The 25,732-nt window shown below is 52.8% G+C and overlaps 1 long non-coding RNA gene and 1 pseudogene across 1 annotated transcript; both read left to right on the top strand.

The window, feature by feature from the left end:
* The first annotated feature begins 2,107 nt into the window (after positions 1-2,107).
* Positions 2,108-2,977, top strand: LOC143269955 (small ribosomal subunit protein uS5 pseudogene; annotated as a pseudogene).
* Positions 2,978-10,341: 7,364 nt separating this feature from the next.
* On the top strand, positions 10,342-18,387 carry LOC121824690 (uncharacterized). The gene is made up of 3 exons (XR_006066619.2): positions 10,342-10,697; positions 17,158-17,351; positions 17,479-18,387. It is a non-coding gene; the product is annotated as an uncharacterized LOC121824690 (long non-coding RNA).
* Positions 18,388-25,732: the final 7,345 nt, after the last annotated feature.

The following is a 25,732-nucleotide window of genomic DNA, read 5'->3' on the forward strand; positions in this document are numbered from 1 at the left end:
GTACATGGCCTGAGCACCGGCACTCATCTCCCTCTGCTTCCGGACGGTGCACACACGGCCCCACATTGCTGCTGCTGTGGCAGCCCTCTGACACATGGACTACACCCTTGAACTGTGAGCCAAAAGGAACGCTTCCTTCATTTTGCCGCTTCCTCATCTGGTTGACAGAAAGGGGAATTCCGAAGACCCAGCTTGGGCTCTGGCCTTGCATCCAGCTCAACCACTTCTTAGAAGGCCGCTGCTTTCCTGTAGTGGCCCCCCCACCCCAACTATTGGCCTGGGTTCGGCAGATGGATCCGTGGAAACTTAGTGTTTAGAAAGGACACCATCGGACTTCTAGAACTCCCTGCTCAGAGTGACTGGGACGATGGAAGTCCACATCCCAGCATCAGATGCTCCCCAAACCTCTCTCGTGTGTTACCCTGGAGCCTCTCCCAGGAACACTCTCCTCTTTATCCCCATGGTCCCCAGCTCTCCCTTGTCCCCTGATCAGGGCAAAGGGCTCTTTCTCCCTGAGCTGTGGTCCAGGAGATACTCAGAACGGAGCAGACAGGTCTGCAGACCAGAAACAGAGATAATCCCAGGTACTCAAGAAACTGAGGCAGGAGGATTTCCTGTATTTCAGTCACTTTTCCCACTGCTGTGGCAAAATGAAGGAAGCGTTCCTTTTGGCTCATAGTCCAAGGGTGTAGTCCATGTGTCAGAGGGCCGCCACAGCAGCAGCAACGTGGGGCCGTGTGTGCACCTCCTCTTATTCAAGCCTGGACTGTTGCTGGAGGGCTTCTCTCCAGGCTCCACCAAGCCCCGCAGTCCCACAATCCATTTATAAAATAATCACTCAGATGCTTATATTATTTATAAACTGTATGGCCATGGCAGGCTTCTTGCTAACTGTTCTTTTATCTTAAATTAACCCATTTTTATAAATCTATACCTTGCCACGTGGCTGGTGGCTTACCAGAGTCTTTACATGCTGTTTGTTCTGGCGGTGGCTGTAGTGTCTCTCCACTCAGCCTTCCGCTTTCCAGAATTCTCCTCTCTCCTTGTCCCACCTACTTCTTGTCTGGCAACCTACTTCCTGCCTGGTCACTGGCCATCAGTGTTTTATTTATATAGAGTGATATCCACAGCACTGGACCCCAGCCCAGAGGATGGTACTACTCACATTTAAGATGGCTCTCCTACCCCATTAACTCAGTCTAGAAACTCCCTCACAGGCAAGCCTACAGGTTTGTTTCCGTGGTAGTTCTAAACCCTGTCAAATTGACAACCAGTATTAACCATAATGCAAGTTCAAAGCCAACCTGGGCTATTTAGCCAGACACCGTCTCTCACACCTGCACATATAAATAAATAAAGTAAATCTCTAAAAATATTTCAATGTTAAAAAGGGGGAGCCAATAAGATGACTAAGAGGGTAAAGGTGCTGACCGTGTGAGCCTGGCCACTGTAATTTATTAAGCGACGCATTGTTATTTATTAAGTGGCTCTGTTTACCATTTGAGAGAAGCCACGAGGCACAACAAAACCCACCATAAGAGTTTATTAAAGGAAAAGACTAGAAAGGGTGTGCATAGGCCTATGGAATGACCGTACAGGAAGAGAGGGAAGGAATAGGTGGAACCCGCTTTTGTAGGTTCCTCCCCACCCCGCACCCACCTCCCCCCCCCACACATGCTAATATGGGCATATACCACGCATGAGCATAGATTGCATGACCATGCTGCATGCAGATTACATGATCACGCAGTGCATGGATTACGTAGGACATCAGTCCCTAGGATGACTAAGCATCTTACCTGGCTATTAGATCATGTAGCTGGGGGAGTGGCTAGGAATTCTAACAGCCACCTCAGTTTGATTCCTGTAAGCCATGTAAGGGTGGGAAGAGCAGTTTCCACAGGGTTGTCCTCTGACCTCCACACATGCCACGGCATGCACACCCCTCCCATCACACACCCACAATAACAACAATAAAGGTAAAAAGCACTTGAAGTATAGGCAGAATACTTGACTGACGTGTGAGGCTCTGGGTTCGATCTCCAGCAATGAAATTAAAGAAATAAATAAAAATAAAAGAAGCTGGCTGCTTCTTCTTCGGGAAAACACCAAATGGCGGACGACGCTGGTGCAGCGGGCCCAGGGGCCCAGGACTAGGAGGCCGCGGCAGCTTCCGCGGAGGATTCGGCAGCGGCCTTTGGGGCCACAGTCGGGCCCGTGGCTGTGGTCGAAGCCGAGGGGCTGGTGGAGGTAAAGCTGAAGACAAGGAGTGGATCCCCATCACCACGCTGGGCCGCCTGGTTAAGGACATGAAGATCAAGTCCCTGGAGGAGATCTACCTGTCCTCCCTGCCCACTAAGGAATCCGAGATCATTGACTTTTTCCTGGGCGCATCCCTAAAGGATGAGGTTCTAAAGATCATGCCAGTGCAGAAGCAGACTCGGGCTGGCCAGTGGACCAGGTTCAAGGCTTTTGTGGCTATTGGGGACTACACTGGCCATGTTGGTCTTGGTGTGAAGTGCTCCAAGGAAGTAGCCACTGCCATCCGAGGGGCCATCATCTTCGCCAAGCTGTCCATTGTCCCATTGTGTGGAGAGGCTACTGGGGGAACAAGATTGGCAAGCCCCACACTGTCCCGTGCAAAGTGACAGGCCGCTGTGGCTCTGTGTTGGTGCGTCTCATCCCTGCCCCCAGGGGCACTGGCATCGTCTCTGCTCCTGTGCCTAAGAAGTTACTGATGACGGCCGGTATTGATGACTGCTACACATCAGCCAGGGCTGCACTGCCACCCTGGGCAACTTTGCCAAGGCCACCTTTGATGCCATCTCCAAGACCTACAGCTACCTGACCCCTGACCTCTGGAAAGAGACTGTGTTCACCAAATCTCCTTATCAGGAATTCACTGACCATCTTGTGAAAACCCACACCAGAGTGTCTGTTCAGAGAACCCAGGCTCCAGCTGTGGCCACCACATAAGGGTTTTTATACAAGAAAAATAAAGTGAATTAAATCTGTTAAATAAAATAAAATAAAATAAAATAAAATAAAATAAAATAAAATAAAATAAAATAAAATAAAAGAAGCTGCATCCCTGGGAGACAGATGCCCAGAGAATGAATTCAAGAGAGTCCCCGAGTCACCATGCTGCTAATGTTGCTTAAGTAGGTCCCAGGTTTGGCACTTTCTGTTCTCTAGTCTGGATGGATGGTCTAGCCAGGACCCTGTGCTCTTGGCCTCTGCATCTGGGCTCTTAATACAGTCACTACTGGATGCAGATGACTCCTGGGTATCTGTCTGTTCAGCTGCCCAAGGCAGAGGGGCAAAGGGCCTCCACACTGAACAGTGCAGATACTGAACCCCTCTGTTCACGGCAGAAAATTCTACTGCATTCCTCCCTGCCGATGCTTGTCGGGTGCAGACGTGGAGCAGAGGAGACGATCCCTCGGTCGATAGACTAAAATAATAATTAACGACAACGATAACAGAAGCTACCATTTACTGAGCGCTTCCTCCAGGGCAGGCCCTGTGCCAAACTCATAATCCTTACCCAATCCCGGGCTCAAGGAGGTTACTCAGGGTCACTGGAGCCAGCAAGTGACTCGAGGTGACCAAGTCCAGTCCGCTTGCTTTCCTTGCTCCCCCAGCCCCACCCCCGCCGTGCCCCCAGGAATTTAGAAGCCCCGGGGGAAGGGAAGGCAGGCAGGCAGCAGCAGCACTCATTTTACAAGACCAGGAATTAAATAAATCAGCGCATAATTAACATCATCACATTTCCCTAAGACCGCTGACTAGAACGTCGTGCTAATGAGGTCAAGGTGTGGGTTCTGAGTCCCGTGAGCATGGTACAACAGTCCCTGTAAAGGAGCCAGCCCACCGCCCCGGAATGGGGACTGTTCGGACGTGGGGGGGGCGGGGGGGCTGTCCTCTGGACAGGCTGAGATCTAAACTAACTGCTACCTTCTGGACGGTGGCAGCCTGGGGGCACATGGGAGGGACTTTCTCGGCTTTCTGAAGGTTGGGCTTGGCTCTTTAGCATCTTGTAAGGACAGCACCATTGTTGGGAAAGTTGTCACCTCCCCCAGGGAGTAGTGACAGCACACAGTTAGAGATGAGCACTCCTTGGGGACAGGCAGAGGGTGTGTGAGATAATGTCCATACTGCAACTAGGGGCCATGATGGGACTCATTGGGTATTGGTTTGTGTAAATTCTCCCTCTCTGGGCCTAGGAGATGGCTCAGTGGATAAAGGTGCCTGTCGTCAAGACTGATGACCTGAGTTCAATGCCTGGGATCCACATGGTGGAGAACTAACTCCCCAAATCATCCTCTGACTTTCATATGTGTACCCCTACACACACATACCCCTCCCCCAACACAAACACAAAATAAATAAATACACACACACACACACACACACACACACATACACACACACACACACACACACACACACACAAATTGTAGACAGGTGTGGTAGCTTTTAATTCCAGCACTCAGGAGCAGAGGCAGGTAGGTCTCTTTGAGTTCAAGGCCAGCCTGGTCTACATAGCGAATTCCAGGCCAACCCAGAAACAAAAATAAAATTACCCCAAATTGAATTCTTCCTCTCCATTGGAGATCCATCCCCAGCACAGAATTGTTAAATAAATAAATAAATAAATAAATAAATAAATAAATAAATAAATAAATAAATAAATAAATAAAAGATTGTTCTTTAAGCAGTTTGGGGGCCTCCCTCACCAACCACATGACCTCTGGCTGACTGTGGGGCAGAATGGGCCATGTTATGCCACAGTGACACATGGACGACCTGAAACCACCCAGTCTTCTTTCTTGCTCATACTCCATGGTCAAGGCAGATGGGCAGGGGCTCAGCTCCGTGGAGCTGTGTTGGGACCCTGGACATTGGCAATCTCAAATGTCAGCCATGGTTACAGATGCAGATAGTGAAGAGCCAGAGGACTGTGCCCTGGCTCTGAAACCACTTGACCCAGAAGTAGCAGGTTGCATCTCCACCCAACATATGGCCATACTGGTCCTATGGTTTGGGCTAATGATGGGGGATCTAGAGAACATGGAGATCTGGGGAGCACTCATACCCCTTCTCAAAACCTCACTTTGCTCTCCTGTATGGGTGCTATTAGAAAGATTTGAAAGTCTGAGGAGCTGACACCATCAATTGCTAATGAGGATGTGGAGCAACAGGAACTCTCGCCATTGCTGGAAGGATGGAAATGCTCCAGCCACTTGGGAAGACCACATGGCAGTCTCCTACAATCCAAACAGTGGTCTTCCCAAAGGATCCCCTGTTTTATTCTTAGGAATTTACTCAACTAATCTTAAGGCTTACATCAGGGACTGGAGAGACAATTTGGCCGTTAAGAGTTCATGCTGATTTTGCAGAGGACCCAGGTTCAGTTCCCAGCTCCCACAGTCAGTTAATAATCACTTGTAACTCCAGTTCCAGAGAATCCAACACCCTCTTCTGGCCTCCTCAAGCACCTGCATGCACATGGTACACATGAACTCACTCAGGGTGCACACACACACACACACACACACACACACACACACACAAACACAAAATCAATCAATCAATGAATCAATCAATCAATGTAATAAGCTGTTCCTTTAAAGATCTACCTGGCTGGGCAGTGGGGTGATGGCACACGCCTTTAATCCCAGCACTAGTGGGAGGGCAGAGCCAGGTGGAGTGAACTCTGTGAGTTTGAGACCAGCTTGGTCTATAGAGCAAGATCCAGGACAGGCCCCAAAACTACACAGAGAAACACTGTCTAAAAAAAAAACAAAAAAATGAATAAATCACTAAATATCTGCCTGACCCTTTTCTGACCCAGCACGATGGAGACCACACCACTCCTTGTTCCTCAGGGTATGTGGTCATATGGACAAGGCAGTGCACTAGTCAGAACATTGACATCAGAATATGTCCTACCATGTCACCAGCCATGTGACCCTGGGATCTAACCCACCCTCCTCGGCCTCAGTTTCCTCCCCAGAGTAAGAGAGCCCAAATTCCCACTCCCCAGTAGTAGGGAGTTGAGAGAATATGTGTGAACCACTGACCAGGAGCAAGTGCACAAAAAGCCTTCAGAGATGACCCTCAACTAAGTAGCTAGGGATACAAGTCAGTCAGCTGGAGCAGCCACATCAGGTCGGCAGGGCATCTCAGGTACAGGTGCTCAGGCTAGAGATGAACGAGAGAGGATGAGGGGTCACTCTGGACCCAGGGCTTATAGAAGCAAACCCATGAGGCTCCACTGAGCATGGTGTTGGGGCTGGAGGAGAGGTGGCCAGCAGCTCACAGGCAGGCAGGAAGGGAGCCTGGAAGGGCCAGGAGGAAAGCTCAGAGAACAGCAGCACCTCCATTCATAAGCCATCCCTCTGGCGTTGATCAGCTTTGGCCTCTTTGGGAAGCTGGCCAGCTTTTCAAATTTAGCTAGTAGGTGATGACTTCTAGGAGAAGAAACAGGTGCTGTGGGATGTTCTGTAGGCTGTGATTGTGCTGCTCTGATTGGTTGATAAATAAAAAGCTGATTGGCCAGTAGCCAGGCAGGAAGTATAGGCGGGATAAGCAGACAAGGAGAATTCTGGGGAATGGAAGGCTGAGTCGAGAGATGCCAGCCTACCGTCCAGGGAGCAGCATGCAATGGCACACAGGTAAAGCCATGGAACACGTGGCAACATAGAGATTAACAGAAATGGGCTGAGTTTAAGTGTAAGAGCTAGTCAGTGGTAGGCCTGAGCTAATGGCCGAGCAGTTTTAATGAATACTTAAGCCTCTGTGTGTTTACTTGGGTCTGAGTGTCCGCAGACCGGGCAGGACACAGAAAAACTTCCGGCTACATGTGGGAGTAAGGCTAACATCTGTCCTGCACAGAGAAGGGTCCAGCCCTGCTATAAATCTGCCGTGGCCTCAACAGCTCAGCCACCCTTGGCGGATTCACACTTCAGAGCAGCTCATGCCCAGAACCCCCGCCCTGAAGCCTTGGGCCTTCTGGTCTAGTCACCCCCAAGAAAGGGCAGACATTGGAGCCTTCAAGACAAGCCTTGGCTCTTAGATTGGGTGGGATGGGGATATGAGCTTAGAGGTAGAAGCTGTGAGGCTCTTGAGGGCAGACGCTGGTTCTCCCGTCTGTCTTGGGGCTCCTCAGGGCAGCATGGGGCTTCTACCTCAGTTTCTTCCTTCACATCCCACATGGAGATCTGTCCTGAGGCCCCCTTGGGATGTAGGGTAAATTCCTTGCTTACTTACAAAGCTCCCTCTGCACACTGCTCCAAAACAAGACAGTGGGGGCTCTGATGTCCTGTCCGCCTTCAGAACTGTGCTCTGACCTAGCCTCTGAACAGACAGTGCGATGATGGGCCAATGAACAGCCAACGAGGGGGCCCTGGGTGGTGTGGCTGCCAGAAAAAGCCGAGGATCATCTTCTTCACCCTTGTGGCCAGCAGAACTTGGAAGAGGGGTGGCTCCCACACCCCACATGGCAGGGGCTTCCTGGGGCCCCCAGGCCTAGGCCTGTCTTGTAAATAGTTTAACTATGTTTACATAGCAGTAATATGCGTGTTACCTTTCACAGCCACCACATTCCAGAGAGCAATCTTGGGTGATTTACCTTGCCCTGCATGGCTGCCAGTCTCTGCAGTGGGTGGGTGGCCTCTGGGTCTAGCCCCATGGTCCTGGAGAACTGTAGGTGCCCCACCCCCCACCCCGTGGCCCTACCATGTGTGTGTTCCAAATGGGGATTCATCATCAGGCTGCAGGGGGGTGCTCTAAGGAGTCTGGGGAGCTGGGGGGAGGGTGTGGCACCTTACCTGAACCTTGCTCACCTCTGTGCTCCAGACAGCTGAGTTCGAACCTTGCCCATCACGTTTATGGTGATGAATGGTGGTGGCCTTTAGCCCTACTTCCAAGCTAACCCTGGTGTCTGGTGTGGCGGCCACAGAGATAAAAGTAACAATGTGCTTTTGTTAGACTGCTCCTGCGTATTTAGGAAGTGCAGCCAGGGAGTCCTTACAGGCACAAAGCTAAAGTGAGGACACTAGACAAATTGTCCAAGGACATAGAGACCGAGGGACAGAAGAGCCCGACACAAAGGGAGCAGCCAGTCCTTAGGTTCCTCAGCCCCGCAGCTGGGACCTGGAATGGGCAGCATGACCAACTGGAGACATGGGGACCAAGGATTTGTCAGATGTCTATGGCACAGTCCACATGCATGAATGCTGTGTGTGCAAATACCTGGGGTACACTAGGTGGGGAATGGGTGCCTCCCACACAAATCTGTATGTGTGCCTACAGCCTATGAGTGAATCCCCACACATCCTATCCACCCATCCCCTTAGGGTATGGCATGCCGGGCAAAGGATAATGAGATCCAGTCAACGTGGTCCTCGTGGTTGCTAAGAGCCAGCCCCCATCTTTGGGGGAGTGGGAGACCCACCTCTGGAGACCACACTTCCTGCTCAGCTCTACAAAACTGGGAAATCTTAGGATCTCCCGCAATGACCCAACCAGGGACTCAGGGTGCCTTCGGTGGGGCTCGGGCCCCTTTCTCAACATAAATGGAATCAGTAACAATGTCTCCGAGAGGCTCGGCCCTCATGCCTGCCTGACCTTCCAGCAGTGGTTCGGCTCTCTGGCTGCCTCCACAGCTAGCAGAAGGACCACAGCAGGAGACTTCCAGATGCCCAGCCCCTGGGCTAGCCAGTCTTACCTCACACTGAGTTACATGGGTCCTACTAGGCAACAAGGGACCAGATCTTTACATGGAAGCACCTGCCACAGACTCCTGAGGCAGGAGGTGGGCAAATGACCCACTGGCCTGGACTGACCTAGAAATGAGGTCTGAAGGGACCACTTTCGGTCTAAGGCCCAGCTGTTGCCTGCTTAAAATTCTTAATTTTGCTTTGTTGTTTGCTTTTGTCTTTCTCTTTTCTTTCTGCAAATTATGTAGTCAGTCCTGCCACTGGCTGAGGCTTTCTCGGGGTAGGATCGGTACAGACCTCCCCCAGTCTGGCTTCCTGCACACTCTTGTATGGCCCTCAGCCTTCTAACTCAGCCTCCTGCTCAGGGCTGCTCCAGACCACCCAGATGTGGGTAGCTGTGGTTTCCTGGTGCCCACAGCTCTGCCACAGCATGTGAAGATGCCCTTCGGCGGTGCGCTCCAGTGGCGGTCCTCTGTCACCCAGCCTGTGGTTGCCTGCCTACCACAGCCAGGACACTGAAACCTGGACACAGCTCTCAACCTGCCTCAGCGGTTGGTTCAGAGCCCAGGGGTAGACTGGTCCACCCCAACACTGATAGGCTTTAGCTCTCAGAAACCCAGTTGCCTCTGCTTTCAAATGGAGAGTCAAATGTCTCCTCGGCCACATTGATGGGAAGATGTCGGGTCCGATAATTTGAATATTGTCACTAGTCCCAGAAAGGATTAATGCTGGTCTCAGGAAGTCAGTTCACACCAAGAAGAGACAGTTTAAAAGAGCTAGCCTGCTCCCTGAGTCTCTCTGACCTCTGTGTGACCTCTTCTATGTGCATCACTGCCCACCAACAGGCTACCATCTACCGTGAGCCCCTTCCCAAAGCCAATCAGGTGTTTTGAGCCTCCGGAACTGTGAGCTTCTATAAATTAACTTCTTTTCTGTATAAAGTACCTTTGCGCCCCGCCCTAGGTATTTTTGTTATAGCAACAGAAGATGGATAAATATAGCAAGTAGCAAATGAGAGGCACCTAGTAATAAGCCCAATACCCCTTGGTACCTGGAGAATATTTAATTTAAGCAACTTTCCTTAAAAGACAGTGTCTCATGTGGCTCAGGCTTAAAGCATTATGTATTGAGGGTGGCTTTGGACCTACTGTTCTCCTGCTTCCAGCTTCCTAGTGCTGGGATTGGCAGGTTTAGCTGATGGCTGAGTGTGGTCCTCAGCATGCTAGGTAAGCAGTCTACCCACTGAGCTGCATCCCAAGTTCAGGTTCAGGCACTTCTTGATGGAGTGTTTCCCGGGTGCCCACGGAAAGCCATGCAGCGATGAGCAGCTGCCCCTCCCGGAGTGCACAGCCTTAGCGCGGCCCAGTGGCTGCCAGCAGAAGGGTAGGACACTGAATTACAGTCTACATGGGATGCTGGCGTACGCGTGAAAATGGGGAAGTCTAGGCCTACTCTGGGACCCCCAGAGCCTCATTTTTAAATGGTGGTGGTCGGAGGACGACTTTTAGAAGTCAGTTCTCTCCTTCCTCTATGGGAACTGGGGAGCAAACTCAAGTCCCCAGGGCTTGGGGGCGGGGCGGGGGGGCGGGGAGCCATCCTGCCGGTCCACGGAGCTTCCTTCCTTCCTTCCTTCCTTCCTTCCTTCCTTCCTTCCTTCCTTCCTTCCTTCCTTCCTTCCTTCCTTCCTTCCTTCCTTCCTTCTTGCTGCATTCACATTCCTCTGTGTCACCAAGCTGCTCCCAGTCCGGTCTGAGCAAGGTTTAGAGAGGGCAGCTGTGACCTGGAAAGGCTCTTCGAAAGCACAACGTTTAATAAGGGGGCTCAGCGGTAAAGAGAGGTCCGGTGCCCACCAAAGGGCCGCGGTGGTGTGACGCCCCTCCCCCATCTATCTTTCAAAGACCACTCTGCCTCACTGTGGAGCAGGGATACAGGGCAATGATGGACACCAAGGGCTGCTGGGAAGCAACTGCGGTAAGCCAGACACCTGCCTGTAGGGGCCTGGGTGCCCTGGTGGGGGTTGCCTTTGAGCTTTGGAGGTAACATCGTTGCTCTCCTGCCTGCCTGCCATGCCGCTGACAGGCCCGGAATGGCCATCCTTCCTTCCTTCCCTGGCTTTGATGGCCTGTCCAGCCTGTGGTCCCCAAGGCTCTGAATTATTCAGCCCGAGAACCAGGCAGTGAGTCGCATGTCTGCCCCAGGCCGCAAAATAGATTATCTTTTTTTTTTTATTAGCTATCCCTTGTTAACTTATAATTGCGATCATGTAACATTTAATAGAGGCACAAAGCAATCTTCATCGCTGGCCCACAGTCATTCATTAGCTAACAAGATGGAGCGGCTCATAAAAAAGAGCCGTTAAAAAAAAATTCCGGAGAAATGGAAAGCGGGTGGTGAGACAAGCTCTGGTTAACAAAGACGTAGGCTGGGGGAGGCGGGTCGGGTGTGAGCTGAATAGCCCGGTCCTGATAAGCCACAAAGCAGAGCCGGCTGCTCCTCCTGCCCGCTGCCTGAGTCAGAGGAGCAGGGATGTGTTGGAAATCCAGCAATGTAATTAGCAGGTTGCATCATGCCTCCATTATAAATTACAATGGGCACAAAGAGGGTGGATGGAGGGGCAGGGATTAGATGGGGTAACCTGATCCCCATGCCAGAGGGGAGGGCAGAGAACTCAGGACCTGCCACCCGGACACTCAGCGACCTGAGTAGCCTCTACCTATCCGTGGCACAGGACGGGGGATGGGAGGCGGGGGCGGGGCACGGACTACACCTGCTCAATGGCTGCTTTGTGCAGCCCGGGAGAATGATTTACTAACTGGGGGAATCAGGAGGTGTGAAAGAGGATGGCCCTCAGCCCTGCCATTGTCTCCTGTCTCCTGGAATGTCCTCTGGCTCCACCCACCCATGCACCTGTGCACACGCTGGGTCTCGGGGATGGACACCAGGTGAGGAGCTTTCTCTGGGAGCTGAGTGATAAGATCTAAAGGGGCTGAGCAGAGGGGCGGGGGCCACCAGTTCGGGGTTATTGAGACTCAGCAAACAGGGGGTGACCCACGGTAGCTTCTTTCTTAGAAGAGGTGAGGGGAAGGGTTTGGTTGTGGGAGCTCAGGTCCAGTGACAGACGAGCCCCCTCCTAGGACCCATCCTGAATTTTACCACTTCTGAACGGGTGGTGTACAGGCAAAGCATTTCACCTCTCCAGACCTCAGTTTTCCCCACTTCAATCTACCTGCTGGCTAAATGACCATGGTCAGTAATTTCCCATTCCTGTGCCTCAGTTTCACCAACAGGCCTCATCACAACTGGCTGTGTAACCTAAGACAAACTACCCATCCATCCACCCCCTTTTTGGATCTCTGTCCCCATTTACAAGGATAGGTGACCCATGCAAACTTGAACAAATCCCGCTGGGCCTAGGCAGCCAGTTAGCCTGGGAGGCCAGGGAACTGGGCTAGTAGCCCTGCAAAATCTGTGAATCAGAGCCTAGTGAGGCGGAGGTGAAGGCACAGGAAAGGCAAACTGAGGTGTGGATGGCATCACTCCACCTTCGCCCGTGTGGAGACACACCCTGTTCTTCCTCCTGGTGTGAGCTTGCCTTTCAACCTGGCCTCTGCAAACAGCCTTTACTCCACAGTGTTTTCTTAGCAGCCCCATTCCTGTGTGCAGGAAATAATCCCATTAACTGGATTATTGCTACGGAGGAAAGACAAGGAAACGGCTGCCCTAAAGTTCAATGAACTCGGCTCCCTCTTGAACGGAAAACCACAGAGCTGAGGCAATTGCCCAGTAGCAAACTTTCTTTGAACACAGCTTGGCTGTGTGAGTGCCGTTCTGCGTGCAGGGTGTAGGAGAGGGAAGGCAGCTGGCCCGAGCCGCCAGCCACCCTCAGTCACTCCCAGGTCTCCAACCTCTGTGGGCCCCGGTTTCCTCAAAGTGAGGAGATGGGACACCGGTAAGGGTCGGGGAGTGGGCGACCATCTCAGTCGGCGCTACCCTCTCTTGGACCCCAGCCCTGGCTGTCCCCTCCATTTCTGCAGAGGCCTCCTATCTCTTTATTAGACACCCTGCTAAATATTGAGTCTGATCACACTATGTCCCCACTTAAAGGCGTAGAAATGCCAGCTCTGTAGTGCCGCGTGTTAGCGGGGTTCCCAAACTGTTAGAGCCCATGGATGCCTTCCTTCCCAACCACTGCTCTCCACTGTCCCTCCAGCTACCCTGAATCAGCTGGTCCAGTCCCACCCAGCACACCCCAAGTTACGTTGCCCCTCTGTACGCTGTTCCAACTGTCCATTGCCTGTCTCTGTGGTCAATTCAGGTTCAGCCTTTAGAACCCCACGCCAGCATCACCTTCTGCTACAGGCCCTCCTCTGGTCTGTGCCCTACTCCTCCACAAACTTGGGGACAGTTCTGTCTTCCCATTCTGCCTGTACCATGTCTCTGAGCCCCCCCTGAACTCCTTGGGGGAGGAGCCAGAGGCTGGGGGGAGGGGATAAAATAGAAATAGCTTATTCATTGACCTATTCATTTATTTGTGTCATCTGAGTTCCCATTGAGGGAAGGGGGGGGGCTGGGACACAGGTTCCAGTCTCAGCCGCTCTGGACACTTACAAGATACTCCAGGCTCCTCGGAGGCCTTTGCCTGGGATGTTGCCGAAGCAGATTTCCAGTATGGGCTGACCTCCAAGTGGGCAGAACCCTAGGATCCAGAGAGGCAGAGGGACCTGCCCTCCTGGCTTGCTGGACCAGGACAATCAGCAAACTCTCTGTGGGCAGCAGGCTCCATCAACATTGGCCAGCAAAAGGGGGATGAGGAAGAAGAGACAGTGAGGGACATCTGGAGGTGTCGCTGTACCTGCGGGGAGTTCTCCCTGCCCTGCCATCATTAATGAGGTGGCTGCCCTTGGGCCCATATCATGGAGCAGGTGACCACTCTTCTGCTGGGTCAGGATGACATGAGATCCCTAAATTGTGACGTCACCCAGGCATCTGGCCTTGGGTCAGTCTGCTTGCGAGTGGAGTTCCACAATAACAGCAGCTCTGGCTGCTGGGTTCCCTTCTCAGCAAGCAGAGTGCACACCAGGCGTGGGCCTTCCTGTTGGGTGGGCAGGAAACCAGGCTCAGAGACAGGTGGGCCCGCAGTCTGTAAGATATGCGCTCAACCCAGAGAGCAAGGATCTTGGCTGCAAGCACCTTTTCCTGCTGACCCATCTCACCAGCCTCTCAGGTTTGGTCCACATATGTACACACAGAGACAGGAGTGACAGCAGCTATTGTTGGTTGCTTTTGCTCTTTACTCTTTGGCTCTTTTGGGGGGGGGCTGACACCCAACTCCCAAATAAATACACGGAGGCTTATTCTTACAAACGAATGCCCGGTCTTAGCTTGGGCTTGTTTCTAGCCAGTTTTTCTTAACTTAAATGACCCCATCTACCTTTTGCCTCTAGGCTTTTACCTTTTTCTATTTCTGTATATCTTTCCTTTCCTTCTTATTCTCTGTCTGGCTATGTGGCTGGCCCCTAGAGTCCTCCTCCCCTCCTTTTCCCCCACTCCTCTGACCTCCTCTTCCCAGATTTCTCCTATTTAGTCTCTCTACCTGCTAGCCCCGCCTATTTCTCTCTCCTGCACAGCCATTGGCCCTTCAGTTGTTTATGAGACCAATCAGGTGATTTAGACAGTCACAGTAACACAGCTTCACAGAGTTAGACAAATGTAACACATCTTCAACTAATATTCCACAACAAACAACAAATACACGTATTGGGTGGCTACTGTGTGTTTGGCACACTTTGTAATGCCTTATTTTCATCCAACCAATGTTATGTATTGAGGGCTTGGCACTGTCTTAGGAGCTAAGGCCATGGAAGTCTCTTCCTCGGGGAGGGCGGTATAAACAAACCTGGGCTAAGAGTAATGGCAAATGCCTTTAACCAAACAGAGCAGGGCGAGTGAACCGAGACAGGGGGCCAAGTTTTTGACAGGCTCTGTGACTGTTCTGCAAGCGAGAAACCACCCTCCCTCCCTAACAGATAAGGAAAAAAAAAGATTGGAGAGAGAAGTCCAGGTCTGTTATCCAACCTCAAGTCACCTCCAATGCATTTTGGGGTCACCCAGGGGCTTGTCATTTGCAGTGCCCAGCCTTTTGTTTTATTGTTCATTCTGAGCCCTATTGTATCACAAGGCAAGACGGAAGCAGAGCCCATGTGATTCCCAGAGCAAAGAACCAGGTTTGAACTCTGGGCACAAGGATTTTGCTCCGGGGGGTGGGGGTGAGGTTCATGGAACTCCCCCATCCAAGGCCAGGATAGACGCTGAGTGTTGAATGTGTGCACGTTCATGTGTGTGTGTGTGTGGGGGGGGGTGCATTGTGTTTGTGTGTGTACACATGTGTCTGTATATGTGTGAAGGGCAGATGGCAATCTTGGGTGCCATGCACCTTGTGTTTCAAGATGTGGTGTCTCACTTTTTACCTGGAACACCAATTCAGCTAGGCTAGCTGGCTAGTGACCCCGGCCATCCTCCCGTCCCTTCCATTCCAGTACTGAGACTACAAGCACATGCCACCATGACTGGCTTTTTCAGGTGGGTTCTGGAGTTCAAACTCAGGTCTTTGCATTTGCCCAGCAGGCACTAAGCCCATCTCTTCAGCCTGCTGACTGCTTTTGAAGGCTCCGTGGGGTCAGATTCCCTGAGGACTGGCTATCCACGCTTGAGTCTGAAAGCTGGCCTTGTCCCCACAAGCCTGGCGTGACCTATGGCTGTTCTGGCCACCCACGAGGGTTGCAGCCTGAGCAGACAGAAGTCCAAAAGTCAAGAGGCCAGGCTTGACCCCTGGGGAGGAGAGCTGGCTCCTGTGGAGAGAGCTTCCCTGGGCCCGGAGGAAGTCAGCTCAGGCCTGGCCAGGCAGGGAAGCGGCTCAAGGGTAGGCCCAAGCCCTGGGTTCCTTGGCGTCTACAGCTGCTCCTGGGACCACCCCATGAGATAGTGCTACTGAGCCCCCCCCCCCCAACAGAGACCCACAAGGAGCCAGGACTGGGGAAGGGGGGGCTTTTCTCAGCAGGATTTTTGGGTGTATGTGTGTGTGAGTGTTCAACAAGGAGGGGCCTGCTCCACTTCTGAGCCTGGAATTTATACAGCCCCTCGTTGGCAGCTGTGGTTTATCTTGAGTGAAAGAATAATAAACTTGTTTGACAGGATGATGTATTCAAAGCATCCGCCATCACAGTGCAGAGCACTGCCTGCTGTCAGGATGTCTGGTGTGGTGGGGACCGTCTTATCAAGTGTTTGGCCCCCGAGTATTGTCAACAACATGTTGTTTGCGGGCTTGGGGTAAGGCAGAGATGGGCCTGGTTGGGGGAGACGGAGGGGAATTTGGCCATACCGAGAAAGGATGACCATCCAGATGGAGTCAGAGAGGATTCTGCCTCTGATGGAAGGAAGCCCAGGCACAATTTGGGCCCAGCCCCCTTCTGCCGGTCCATAGCCCACTTCTGCCTGGGAGAGAATCTGCTCCTCGGACCTCCACACTTCTGTAGGGACAGATGTGGGCCACACAGAGTTCCACAGGATCCCCCATTCTCTACCTCCCTTATCTTCCTTAGCAGAGCAAAGAAATTAGCGCGAAACTATAAAACTCGGCGGGCGCTGTGTGGGAAGGTGTGGATCGCTTGCCGAGCATGAGAGAGCCTTGGCCTCCATCCCCAGTAACACCACAGAAATAAGTGAACACATAAATCAATAAACTATGATAAATAAACTAGCTGAGCCTAGGCCGAGTGAGGGGCAGTCACTGAAGCCTGGCTCCAACCCCACCCCCAACACCTCTGCTGGGCAAACTTTGGCCATTCCCATGGTCACTTAGAGCTCCGTTTCCTCTCATACAAAGTGACTTGACTATGCTCGCCACCTCGGTTATCAGCTGACTGACTGGCCACAGAGCCAGGTGAACACTTGGAAAGCCTACAAGAAGGCGAGCTCAAAGGACCTCCCCCACCCGAGTCTCCCTGAGCTGTAGTCACCAGAGCATGCTTCCCTCTCAGTCTGCCCGGGACCGAGAGGTTCTCTTGCCCAACTCTGAGCCCTCTTGTTTCATCCTGAACTCTGTTCCCCCTTGCAAATCTTCCATTTCAATATTCTCCCAAGCCACCTCCTCTTCTGGCTCTGTGGTCCTGATTTTTTCCCTCTTAAGCTCAGGCCCTCTGCAAAACTACCTCCGGGACTCCTCCTGTTTGGTGATTGAGATCTCCGGTCCTTCTGCTAAAAAGCAGGGCAGTGCTCCTAGAAACTGCTGGTGACAGCCGGTGGGACCCTAGGGATGGCGGCAAGGGGAGAGGGAAAGGCCGCCCTGTCCACAGAAGACTGACCAAGCAGTTGGCTCCACTTCAGGACTCAGAATAGAACCTCACAGCGTCTCCTTTTATCTCCCATTTTGCAGATTCAGACACTGAGGCTGGAGAAGGCTCAGGATCAAGTGGCCTCCCAAGTTGTACTTGACCTCCCAGCTGCAAAAAAGACAAAAAGAACCCCACCCAGAGCTCTCAGGAGCCAAGGCCTCCTGGAGCAAGCAAGGGAGCCTGGGAAGGGACTGAGGCCAGGCATCTGGCAAGGAACACAGGTCCGAACACAGATGTGAGTGAGCTGGGGTACCTGGGCTGGGGACAGGAGTGCCCCACAGCAGATAACGGGTTCCCGCAGGCCTGGCCCCTCATTCACTTCTTCATCTGTCCCCTCTTCCTTCCTTCTGTTGTCTGTCTAGGAGCCAAGCCCTCTGGAGTCCAGCATCATCATTATCCTCCTGATCTTCCTCTTTCCTTCCTGGGCCTGAAGTGCCTGCTGTGTGCCAGGCCCTGGGCCCACCATTGTCCACGTCCCCATGGTCCCTGGAGGCGGCAGAAGTGGGCAGACACCTGGTGGTGTGTGTTCACAGAGTCAGTCCACATCCCAAAGTTTTCCACAGTAGGTGCCAGGACCACAGAGATGACCAAGCCATGCTCTGCCTGCAGCCGGTTCAGGCTAGCTGAGGACATGAGTGGGAACTCTTATGTCCAGCCCCAGACAGCTGTGAGAATGGTGAACAGGAAGCAGAGGGAGAGTGCTGTGGGTCCCCGGAGGGAAACGGCTGTGCCTTTGAATGTGTGTTTAGTCATTCGCTTATTTCATCGGTTGTCTGTTATTGAGCATCTGTGGCCTGGGCGGTGCTGGGAATAGCCAGAGGACTATGGGAAAGGCAGGCTTTCCAATGGGCAGACCACTCTTCGAACCCTTTTCGAGGACAGGCTGAGCTTGTGGTAGAGGCTGCAGGTGTGGGGGCTGGGCAGCAGCAGATGTGGGAAGTCTGTAGTGGTTAGGAGGTGCGGGCATGTTAGGTTGTAGACTGGATCAGGTAGATGGGAGCCTGCAGTGGGAGGCTGGCATCTGAGTTATTCTGTGTTCCGGTTCTACCCAGGGTCAGACCACTGCAGGCAAAGATAGAATGGAAGGGTTGGGTCTCAGAAACAGCAGGAGGACCTATACTCTATCCAAGGACATACGCGTGGAACTTTGGAAATGATTCTTTAGAACAGAGGGCTTCATTGTGAAGACTTTCTGGAACCGTGACTTCCACATCTGCCCCACCCTGGGGTAGATTTACATGTCTATTTACATGTGTTTGCATAAAGTATGATCTGATCCATATTCATTTCAGGCATTTTGATTGATGTCACTTCCCTCCTTCCCCACGAATTTCGCTTCTTCTTCTGGAAAGGCAGTCCCCATGGGATCCACATCCAGCTTAAGAATCTCCCATTGTGCCTCTGTGGCATTGCCTGGTGGTGGCTGGCCATTGTTTTCCTGATTGTTGATCTGCTCACCTCTCTCGGCTCTGCGTAAATTGGCGTGAGGGAGCTCGGCGTCCCTGAAGACTCATCATCCTGGACGCTTTCACTGGCCAGAATGAGAGCCGCCTGGGGACTGTCAGCGGGAGAGCAGCTAATGGAGTGATGAGTGAACGTCGCCTGCAAGTCTAGGGGCCATCCCATGTGGGTTGCTTTTGCTGACCAGAGAGTTGGGGGCCTGGACAAGGCTGGGCTTGGGACTCCTTCCAGGGCCTGACTCCAGCCGCTAAGCCTGCGGCCGCACATCTCATAGGCGCCCTCTATGCTTACAAGTAGTCGCAGGAACGGAGGCAGGCCTTGCAGGAATGCTCGATACTGTGCCGCCTTAGGCAAATGCTCCCTTCTCCATCGGCTCCGAGTCCCTCAATTTCTCCTTCTCTGCCACCAGGGTCTTCTCAGTGGTGGCGTTTGCAAATGCATGTTGACAACCTAAGCTCACCATCTGGTTCCCAGAGATGACCTTCTTGTCAGAGAAACAGAGCAGCTACCCTGCCATGGCGAACACATGTTCTCCTTCCTCTCCTCTGGGCCCTGGCAACTTCCACAAGGGATTCCTGCTTATTTGATGCTGGTCAGGACTGTGAGCATGTGCTGGGGTTGGGGAGCAGCCCCCCCTCAGTCCATGACCAGCAAGAGTCACCCGGTGGGAGTGACAGGGAGCCAGTGGCATTTCAAAGCCTCTCACCTGGCCAGCCCTGACTCCTGGCTGAAAAGTTCTGGGTCCTGCCCTCCTCCCATATCCCCTCCACACACAGGCCCTGCTCTGTGGGAGACATCTCAGTTTATCATCCACAGGTCCTTACTAAATGAGGTGGCTTGAGCATCCCTTATCCAAGGAAAATGGTTTATCTCCCATGGTCACTCACTCGCCAGATTCCAGAGAGCCATTCGACAGGCCTCACCCAGCATCTTGCTTCTCCTGCCCAGACTTCATGGGAAAAACGGACCCCAGTGGTCCTCCCTGTTAGTCAGACAGGGATGGAGGGGGATGCATATCTGGAAATTGTGTGGGCTCTGGGATGCCAGCCCACGGTCTATTACCTGACAGCTTCCCACATATTCTCATCCCTGTGGATACAGATCCCAGGGTCCACTCTGCATACTGCTGCACCAGCTCCAAGAGCAAAACGATATTGCCGTCTGTGGTGTGTTTATCTTCTTTCTACCTCCGACTGGGGCTCCTTGAAGAAGGGTTGTGTCTCCTGCAGCCTGGGGATCCTGAAGACAAGCCATATTGCCCTGACACTTGGGTTCCCTGAGGACCTAGCATGTCCTCCTCGACTGGGTCTCCTGAGGATGTGTCGGTTGGGCTCTGAGGAAGAGCGGGCAGGATGACCTTGGGGATCATTAAGTCACAAATCTTCCGTAGATTCTAGGTTACCAGCCCAGGGTAACACCTTGATGAAGGGGGGGGGGGGCTTTCCTACCCTTGTGCATGCGCACACACACACTCACACACATACACACTTAATCTGAAGGACAAGTTCAGAAAGGTAAAATTTAGAAGGAAGGAAAGGAGAAAGAGGGGGATGGGGATGGAAGGAAAGGGGTGACCGGGGATAGAGGAAGAAGGAAAGGCTCTGGGGAGGAGGAGCTGGAAAGAACAGGAAGAAAGAGAAGAGAGAGAGGAAGCTCACAGTCCCTTCTCTTTTAAGCTCCTGGAGGATAGCTTATTTGTTTAAAATCCCCTTATCTCCAGCACTTGTCTCCTCACCGGCTGAGGGGCCTGTGCGAGAGGCTGGCTCCTCTCCCAGTAACAAACACCGGGCTCCATAAACAGCCCACAAGCCACAGGGCCCGGCCCCTGCCTTTCCCGCCAGTCTGCACCCACCGGACAGCCCTCCTCTGATGTGACTCTTGTGATGGACCAGTGGACTCGGTCATCCATGCTCCGTTGAGGCCCCAGCTGCTCGGTCGGTCTGCTCCTCCCGTCTTCTCCCACCCTGTGCCCACCTCAGGCCTGGCACAGCTTCCCCCTCAGGGGCCTCACCCTGGAGAGGCCTCCCAGCCTTGACCTCAGCCATTCTCCCCTACCCTACCCTGTGGGACTTTTCCCTAAGTGCTGCCTCCTTCTAGAAGATTCCCCTGATGCGTCCTCTCCTCTCCACTTCACTCCTTCACTCGTTCATTCTTTCAACACATGCTTTTGAGGCCCTGAGATGCACCAGGCGTAAGAGATAAAGGGCTTTGGAGTCTCAGAGACCAGTGGAGGAAACAGAATGTCAACAGTCAATTAAAGCCTTTTAGGGTGAGCTTCAGTTTCCTATCTGCTGGCCAGCCCACGGCAATAACGTCTAACGACCTCTGAGGGTTTACTGTGTGCCAGGCACTATTCTGACTGTTTTACGTGGCATATCTCATCTAACCCTCGGAACAGCTCTCCTGGGTAGGGCTATTATCCTACTTCACAGAGGACAGGGCCAGGCACCAAGGTCTGAAGTAACTCGCCTGAGGTCTCAGCTGATGAAAGCCGGCCTTGAGAAGAAACCCTTAGAGTGTGGGCCAGAGGCTGAACTCTTAAGCCCAAAGCTGCCTCCCTTCAGCCTGGAGTCTGGGATATTTCTCCACACACCCTCTGCTCCTTACTCTGTGATGACCCTTGGCCAGTCCTGCCGCCAACCCAGAGCTGAGTCAGCCATTTCTGAGGGAGGTGGTGTGGATTCTGGCACAGCATGCCCAGTTCACCTAAGTAGTAGACGGCTGCCCAGGGCCTGTCTTTGTGGCCACCGGTGTCTCCCAGACTCCAGCAGGTGGCCGAAGTCTCTTCAGCAGCATCATGGAATGGCCCGGAGCTGGGTTCTTTGAGCTCTTCGCTCTCTGACCAGGAGGAGGGCAAGGTGTAAGAGCCGCCTGAGTGACAGAGGCAGAGATCCCGGGGCAAGGGGTCAACTGTAATGACCACACACCGTGGAGAGCCACTGATCCCTGCAGCCTCTCTAGACCCCTTGGAGGAAGTCTGTCTCCAGTCAGGCAAGCCCCCTGCCAGGAGGCCTCAGGCCTCATTTTCTTTGAGGTCCAGTGAAGATGGTGAGGTCTTGACCTCATCTCAGTGGTTACGTGGTGGTTTATGTGCTGGAAGGTCATTATGCTCACCCTAAGAAAAGAGGAGCCCACTGAACACACAACAAGAGAGGATCTAGAAACAAAAGCAGTCCGTTTGCACACTCAGTGTGTACCAGCATTGCACACTCAGTGTACACCAGCATTGCACACTCAGTGTGTGCCAGCATTGCACACTCAGTATGTGCCAGCTTTGCACAGTCAGTATGTACCAGCATTGCATACTCAGTGTGTACCCAGCATTGCACACTCAGTGTGTACCAGCATTGCACACTCAGTGTGTACCAGCTTTATACAGTCAGTGTGTACCAGCATTGCACACTCAGTGTGTACCCAGCATTGCACACTCAGTGTGTACCAGCATTGCACACTCAGTGTGTACCCAGCATTGCACACTCAGTGTATACCAGCATTGCACACTCAGTGTGTGCCAGCATTGCACACTCAGTATGTGCCAGCATTGCACACTCAGTGTGTACCCAGCATTGCACACTCAGTGTGTGCCAGCATTGCACACTCAGTGTGCACCAGCACCTGCTTTGTACCTGGGCTGGCTGGGGTGTACAGTGTTATGGCATGGCCCCCACCTTCCCGAAGGCTACACAGCGGGTTGTAGCTGGTAGTGCTTTATGTTTCAAAGTACAAGAGAGGAAAGAAAAGCCAGGATGGGATGGCCTGTCCCTAGACCAAGCCATCTCATTCCCCACAAAGGCAGGGCCAGGTGACCAAGTCTGTGTCCAAGATCTGAAGGCCCTGCTGCCCTTACTTCTTGGTTCAGGGCGTGAGGACTCAGCCGCAGCTGCACCAAGCCTGTGTTAAAACACCACTACGGAGCCAGCCTCAGATTAGCCATGGAGGGAGGCACCTTCAGTTCTGAAGAGGCCAGGCCTGGCTTGTGCCTGACTGGTCACCCAGCAAGAACCTTAGCTTTGGCAAGATATGCCCCTTGGTCATGCATCCAGGAATTCACTGGGCGTGTGAGGGCTGGGACAGGGTAGAGGGTGCTTCACCTCTCAGAGCTCAGGCACTTCCCACACTGGCCTGGAGTCTCCTCGGTTGCAGGTGGGAAAAGAGGGATCTTTTCAGAGTCAGGTCAGAGCTGTCTCCTCCTTTGTCCCCTTGTCCAACAGCCTATGAGGAAGGGTCCGAGCAGGGAGGAGCAGCCATTGTCCAGGGGGAGGCCGCCTAAGGCTGGTACCTCCCTACCTCTCTGGCCCTGAGGCTCTAAGAAGCCCCTGAGCTCAGGACCCTCTCATAGGCCTGAAATCCTGAGCACAGACTGTGTGTGTGTGTGTGTGTGTGTGTGTGTGTGTGTGTGTGTGTGTGTACATACCCCTACAGGCTTGTGAATGTTGAGATCCTTGGAACTGGGGAACTGGGCCTCTTCTTTCCAAAACCACAAGGCCGCTGGCTAGCCTCAAGCTTTGGTTTCCTCAAGGCCCAGAAGCTAATGAGAGCCAGCCCCACTCTGGACTTGGGTGGCCCAGTGCAGCAACCAGCTGGCCTGAGGGATGCCCTTTTCCAGGGGCCCAGGTGACCTACATTCCCCCACCCTACCTTTCACGCCTTTATGTGTGTGTGTGTGTGTGTGTGTGTGTGTGTGTGTGTGTGTGTGGTATTGTGTGTGTGCAAGTGTGTAAGAGTGCACACGTGTGTGATGTCCAAGGTTGACACTGGGTATCTTTCCTCAATAGCTATCCACATTTATTTTGAAACAGGCGTCTTTCACTTAACTGGAATATCACCAGTTCAGCTAGACTAAGCTGGTCAACGAGCATCAAGAATTCACTTGTTTCACACACACACACACACACACACACACACACACACACACACACACACGAGTGCATGCATACACCTGTCTTTTTTACATGAGTTTAGGGAATCTGAACTCGGTCGGAGAGATCACTCTAACTTTTCTCCATCAAGGAAGGCACTTGAGAATTCACAAGGCCGATGCTGCCAGGCTCCTGGAGACGGTGCCTCAGTGAGGACGCTGCCTGCCAACCACGCCATTGCTGTGCTCTAGAGAGACACCCAGTGCTCCTCTTGAATGGATCTGTCCCTGCCTGTGCCCCTCCGCCCTGGGTGACTCGGGGAGGGTACCGGAGCGGTAAGCTAGTGAGGGGCACCAAGCGCTGTCTTCACAGCCTGCACTCACTAGGAGTCAGCCTGGGAACCTGCACCCTAGCCGAGACAGCAGTAGCATAGGTCACAGAGAACACCGATTTCCTTGGCTAACCTTCACCATCTCCCCAGACATCCGGGTGGACCAGACCTTGGTGAGTTAGAATTATTTGCCTGAGTATAGTATTTGAAAAGATTAGGTTTCAGGGCCCTAGATTCGAGTTTTTCCCACCCTGAAGCTGGGGCTGGCAGTATGAGTTCACAGAGAAAATTTCCCAACACAGAGGTTCAGGGCATGGGAGAAGCAGTAAAAAGAACAGCAATGGCGGCCATGGCCTAGCGTGAGCAGTGGCTTGGGCTGTGGCTGGGCCCATCCACAGAAGGCTGGGTGAGGCAGTGGGTCCCAGGCCTGTGCCCCCCCCCCCCCCCGCCTCCTCCCTTGACATGGCAGGTAGGAAGATTCCTTCTGCAGGGCATCCTGTGGCCCTGGCCTTTTGACTGTCCTACTTACATGAAGCCCCTGTTGTTCTTGGAAGAGACAGCCCAGAGTCCTGGGAGCAGACCTGCTTTCCTCACAGCTAACGGGTTCATCAGCCATGGCCTGGACAGCTGAAGATCTGGAAAGGACTGGTCCCCACTGGGCCCTCACCATGTCAGTCCCCGGGTACATGCAGGGCACACAGGCTAATCTGAGGCCTTATTGAGACTTCAACACACAAACCCTTGCAGGTCAAGAACCCCAGGAGACATTGAGCCAGAAGAGAAGGGGGTGGGCCATGGGATAGGGGGGCATGTATCTCCGCTGCCTGGTCCTAGCCACCTCCTTCCCTGCAAGTGCAGGCACAGGCTGGAACTTTCTGGGCTCCAGACATAGAGAAAAGGTCAGTGGGGGTTGGATGCTGAGTCAGCTAGAGTGGGGCCTTGAACTCACGTCTCAGATGCTAAATTCTGGGTCACGTGAGGCAGAAAGAGAGTTTGGTGGGAACCTGGGCTGGGGGTCCCAGGGGAAAGCTGTTAGGGGATACAGGCTGTGTTGGGACTTCATGAAAGAAGTGAGCAAAGGAGTTGGGCCCTCAGAGTGGGAACTCAGAGCAGGAGCTGAGGAAGCATCTGAGAGAGATAAGAAGTGAGACCTCAGTGAGGAGTTGGGTGAGGGTGAGGGACCAAGTAGTCTTTGCAAACCACTTCACAAAAGACATGTTTGCTGTGGATACGTTCTGTGTGCTGTGAATGTGTTGCTCTGATTGGTTGATAAATAAAATGCTGATTGGCCAGTAGCCAGGCAGGAAGTGTAGGCGGGACAAGCAGAGAAGAGAATTCTGGGAACAGGAAGGCTGAGTCAGGAGTTGCCAGCCAGACACAGAGGAAGAAGATGTAAAAGTACCGGTAAGCCACACAAGCCACGTGGCAACTTATAGATTAATAGAAATGGGTTAATTTAAGATATAAGAACAGAGAGCAAGAGGCCTGCCACGGCCATACAGTTTATAAGTAATATAAGTCTCTGTGTGTTTACTTGGGTCCAAGTGGCCGGCCACAGGGCCGCAGGAGCTGAATAGAACCAGAAAAATTTTAGCTATACATGTTAGTATTTGACAGTCCATAAGGCTGGTGCTTTCATTCCCATCTTATAGATGGAAAAATGGAGCTCCTAAGGATATCTGTGAAATTTGCCCACATTCCAACAACCAGTGATGGGTGGAGCCATGCCTGGACAGCCTGGCACCCAGCCTTTCCACCCCCACCTCAGTTCGCTGAAGGAGTCTCATCCTTCAGCCCCACTCACCTCCCTGCCTGCCCATCCCTCCCCAACCAAGACGCTTCCTGACCATCCCACACCAATGCCCACTTGAAGGCTCCAGAAAGCTGGCTGTGCCAGCGCCAGCCTGCCGGGCAGGGCAGTTTTGAGTGGTTTTGTGGGGCAGGGATTGGCTTTGAAGCCTGAGC

This window comes from Peromyscus maniculatus, chromosome 21 (assembly GCF_049852395.1).
Source record: "Peromyscus maniculatus bairdii isolate BWxNUB_F1_BW_parent chromosome 21, HU_Pman_BW_mat_3.1, whole genome shotgun sequence".
Taxonomy (NCBI): Eukaryota; Metazoa; Chordata; class Mammalia; order Rodentia; family Cricetidae; genus Peromyscus; species Peromyscus maniculatus.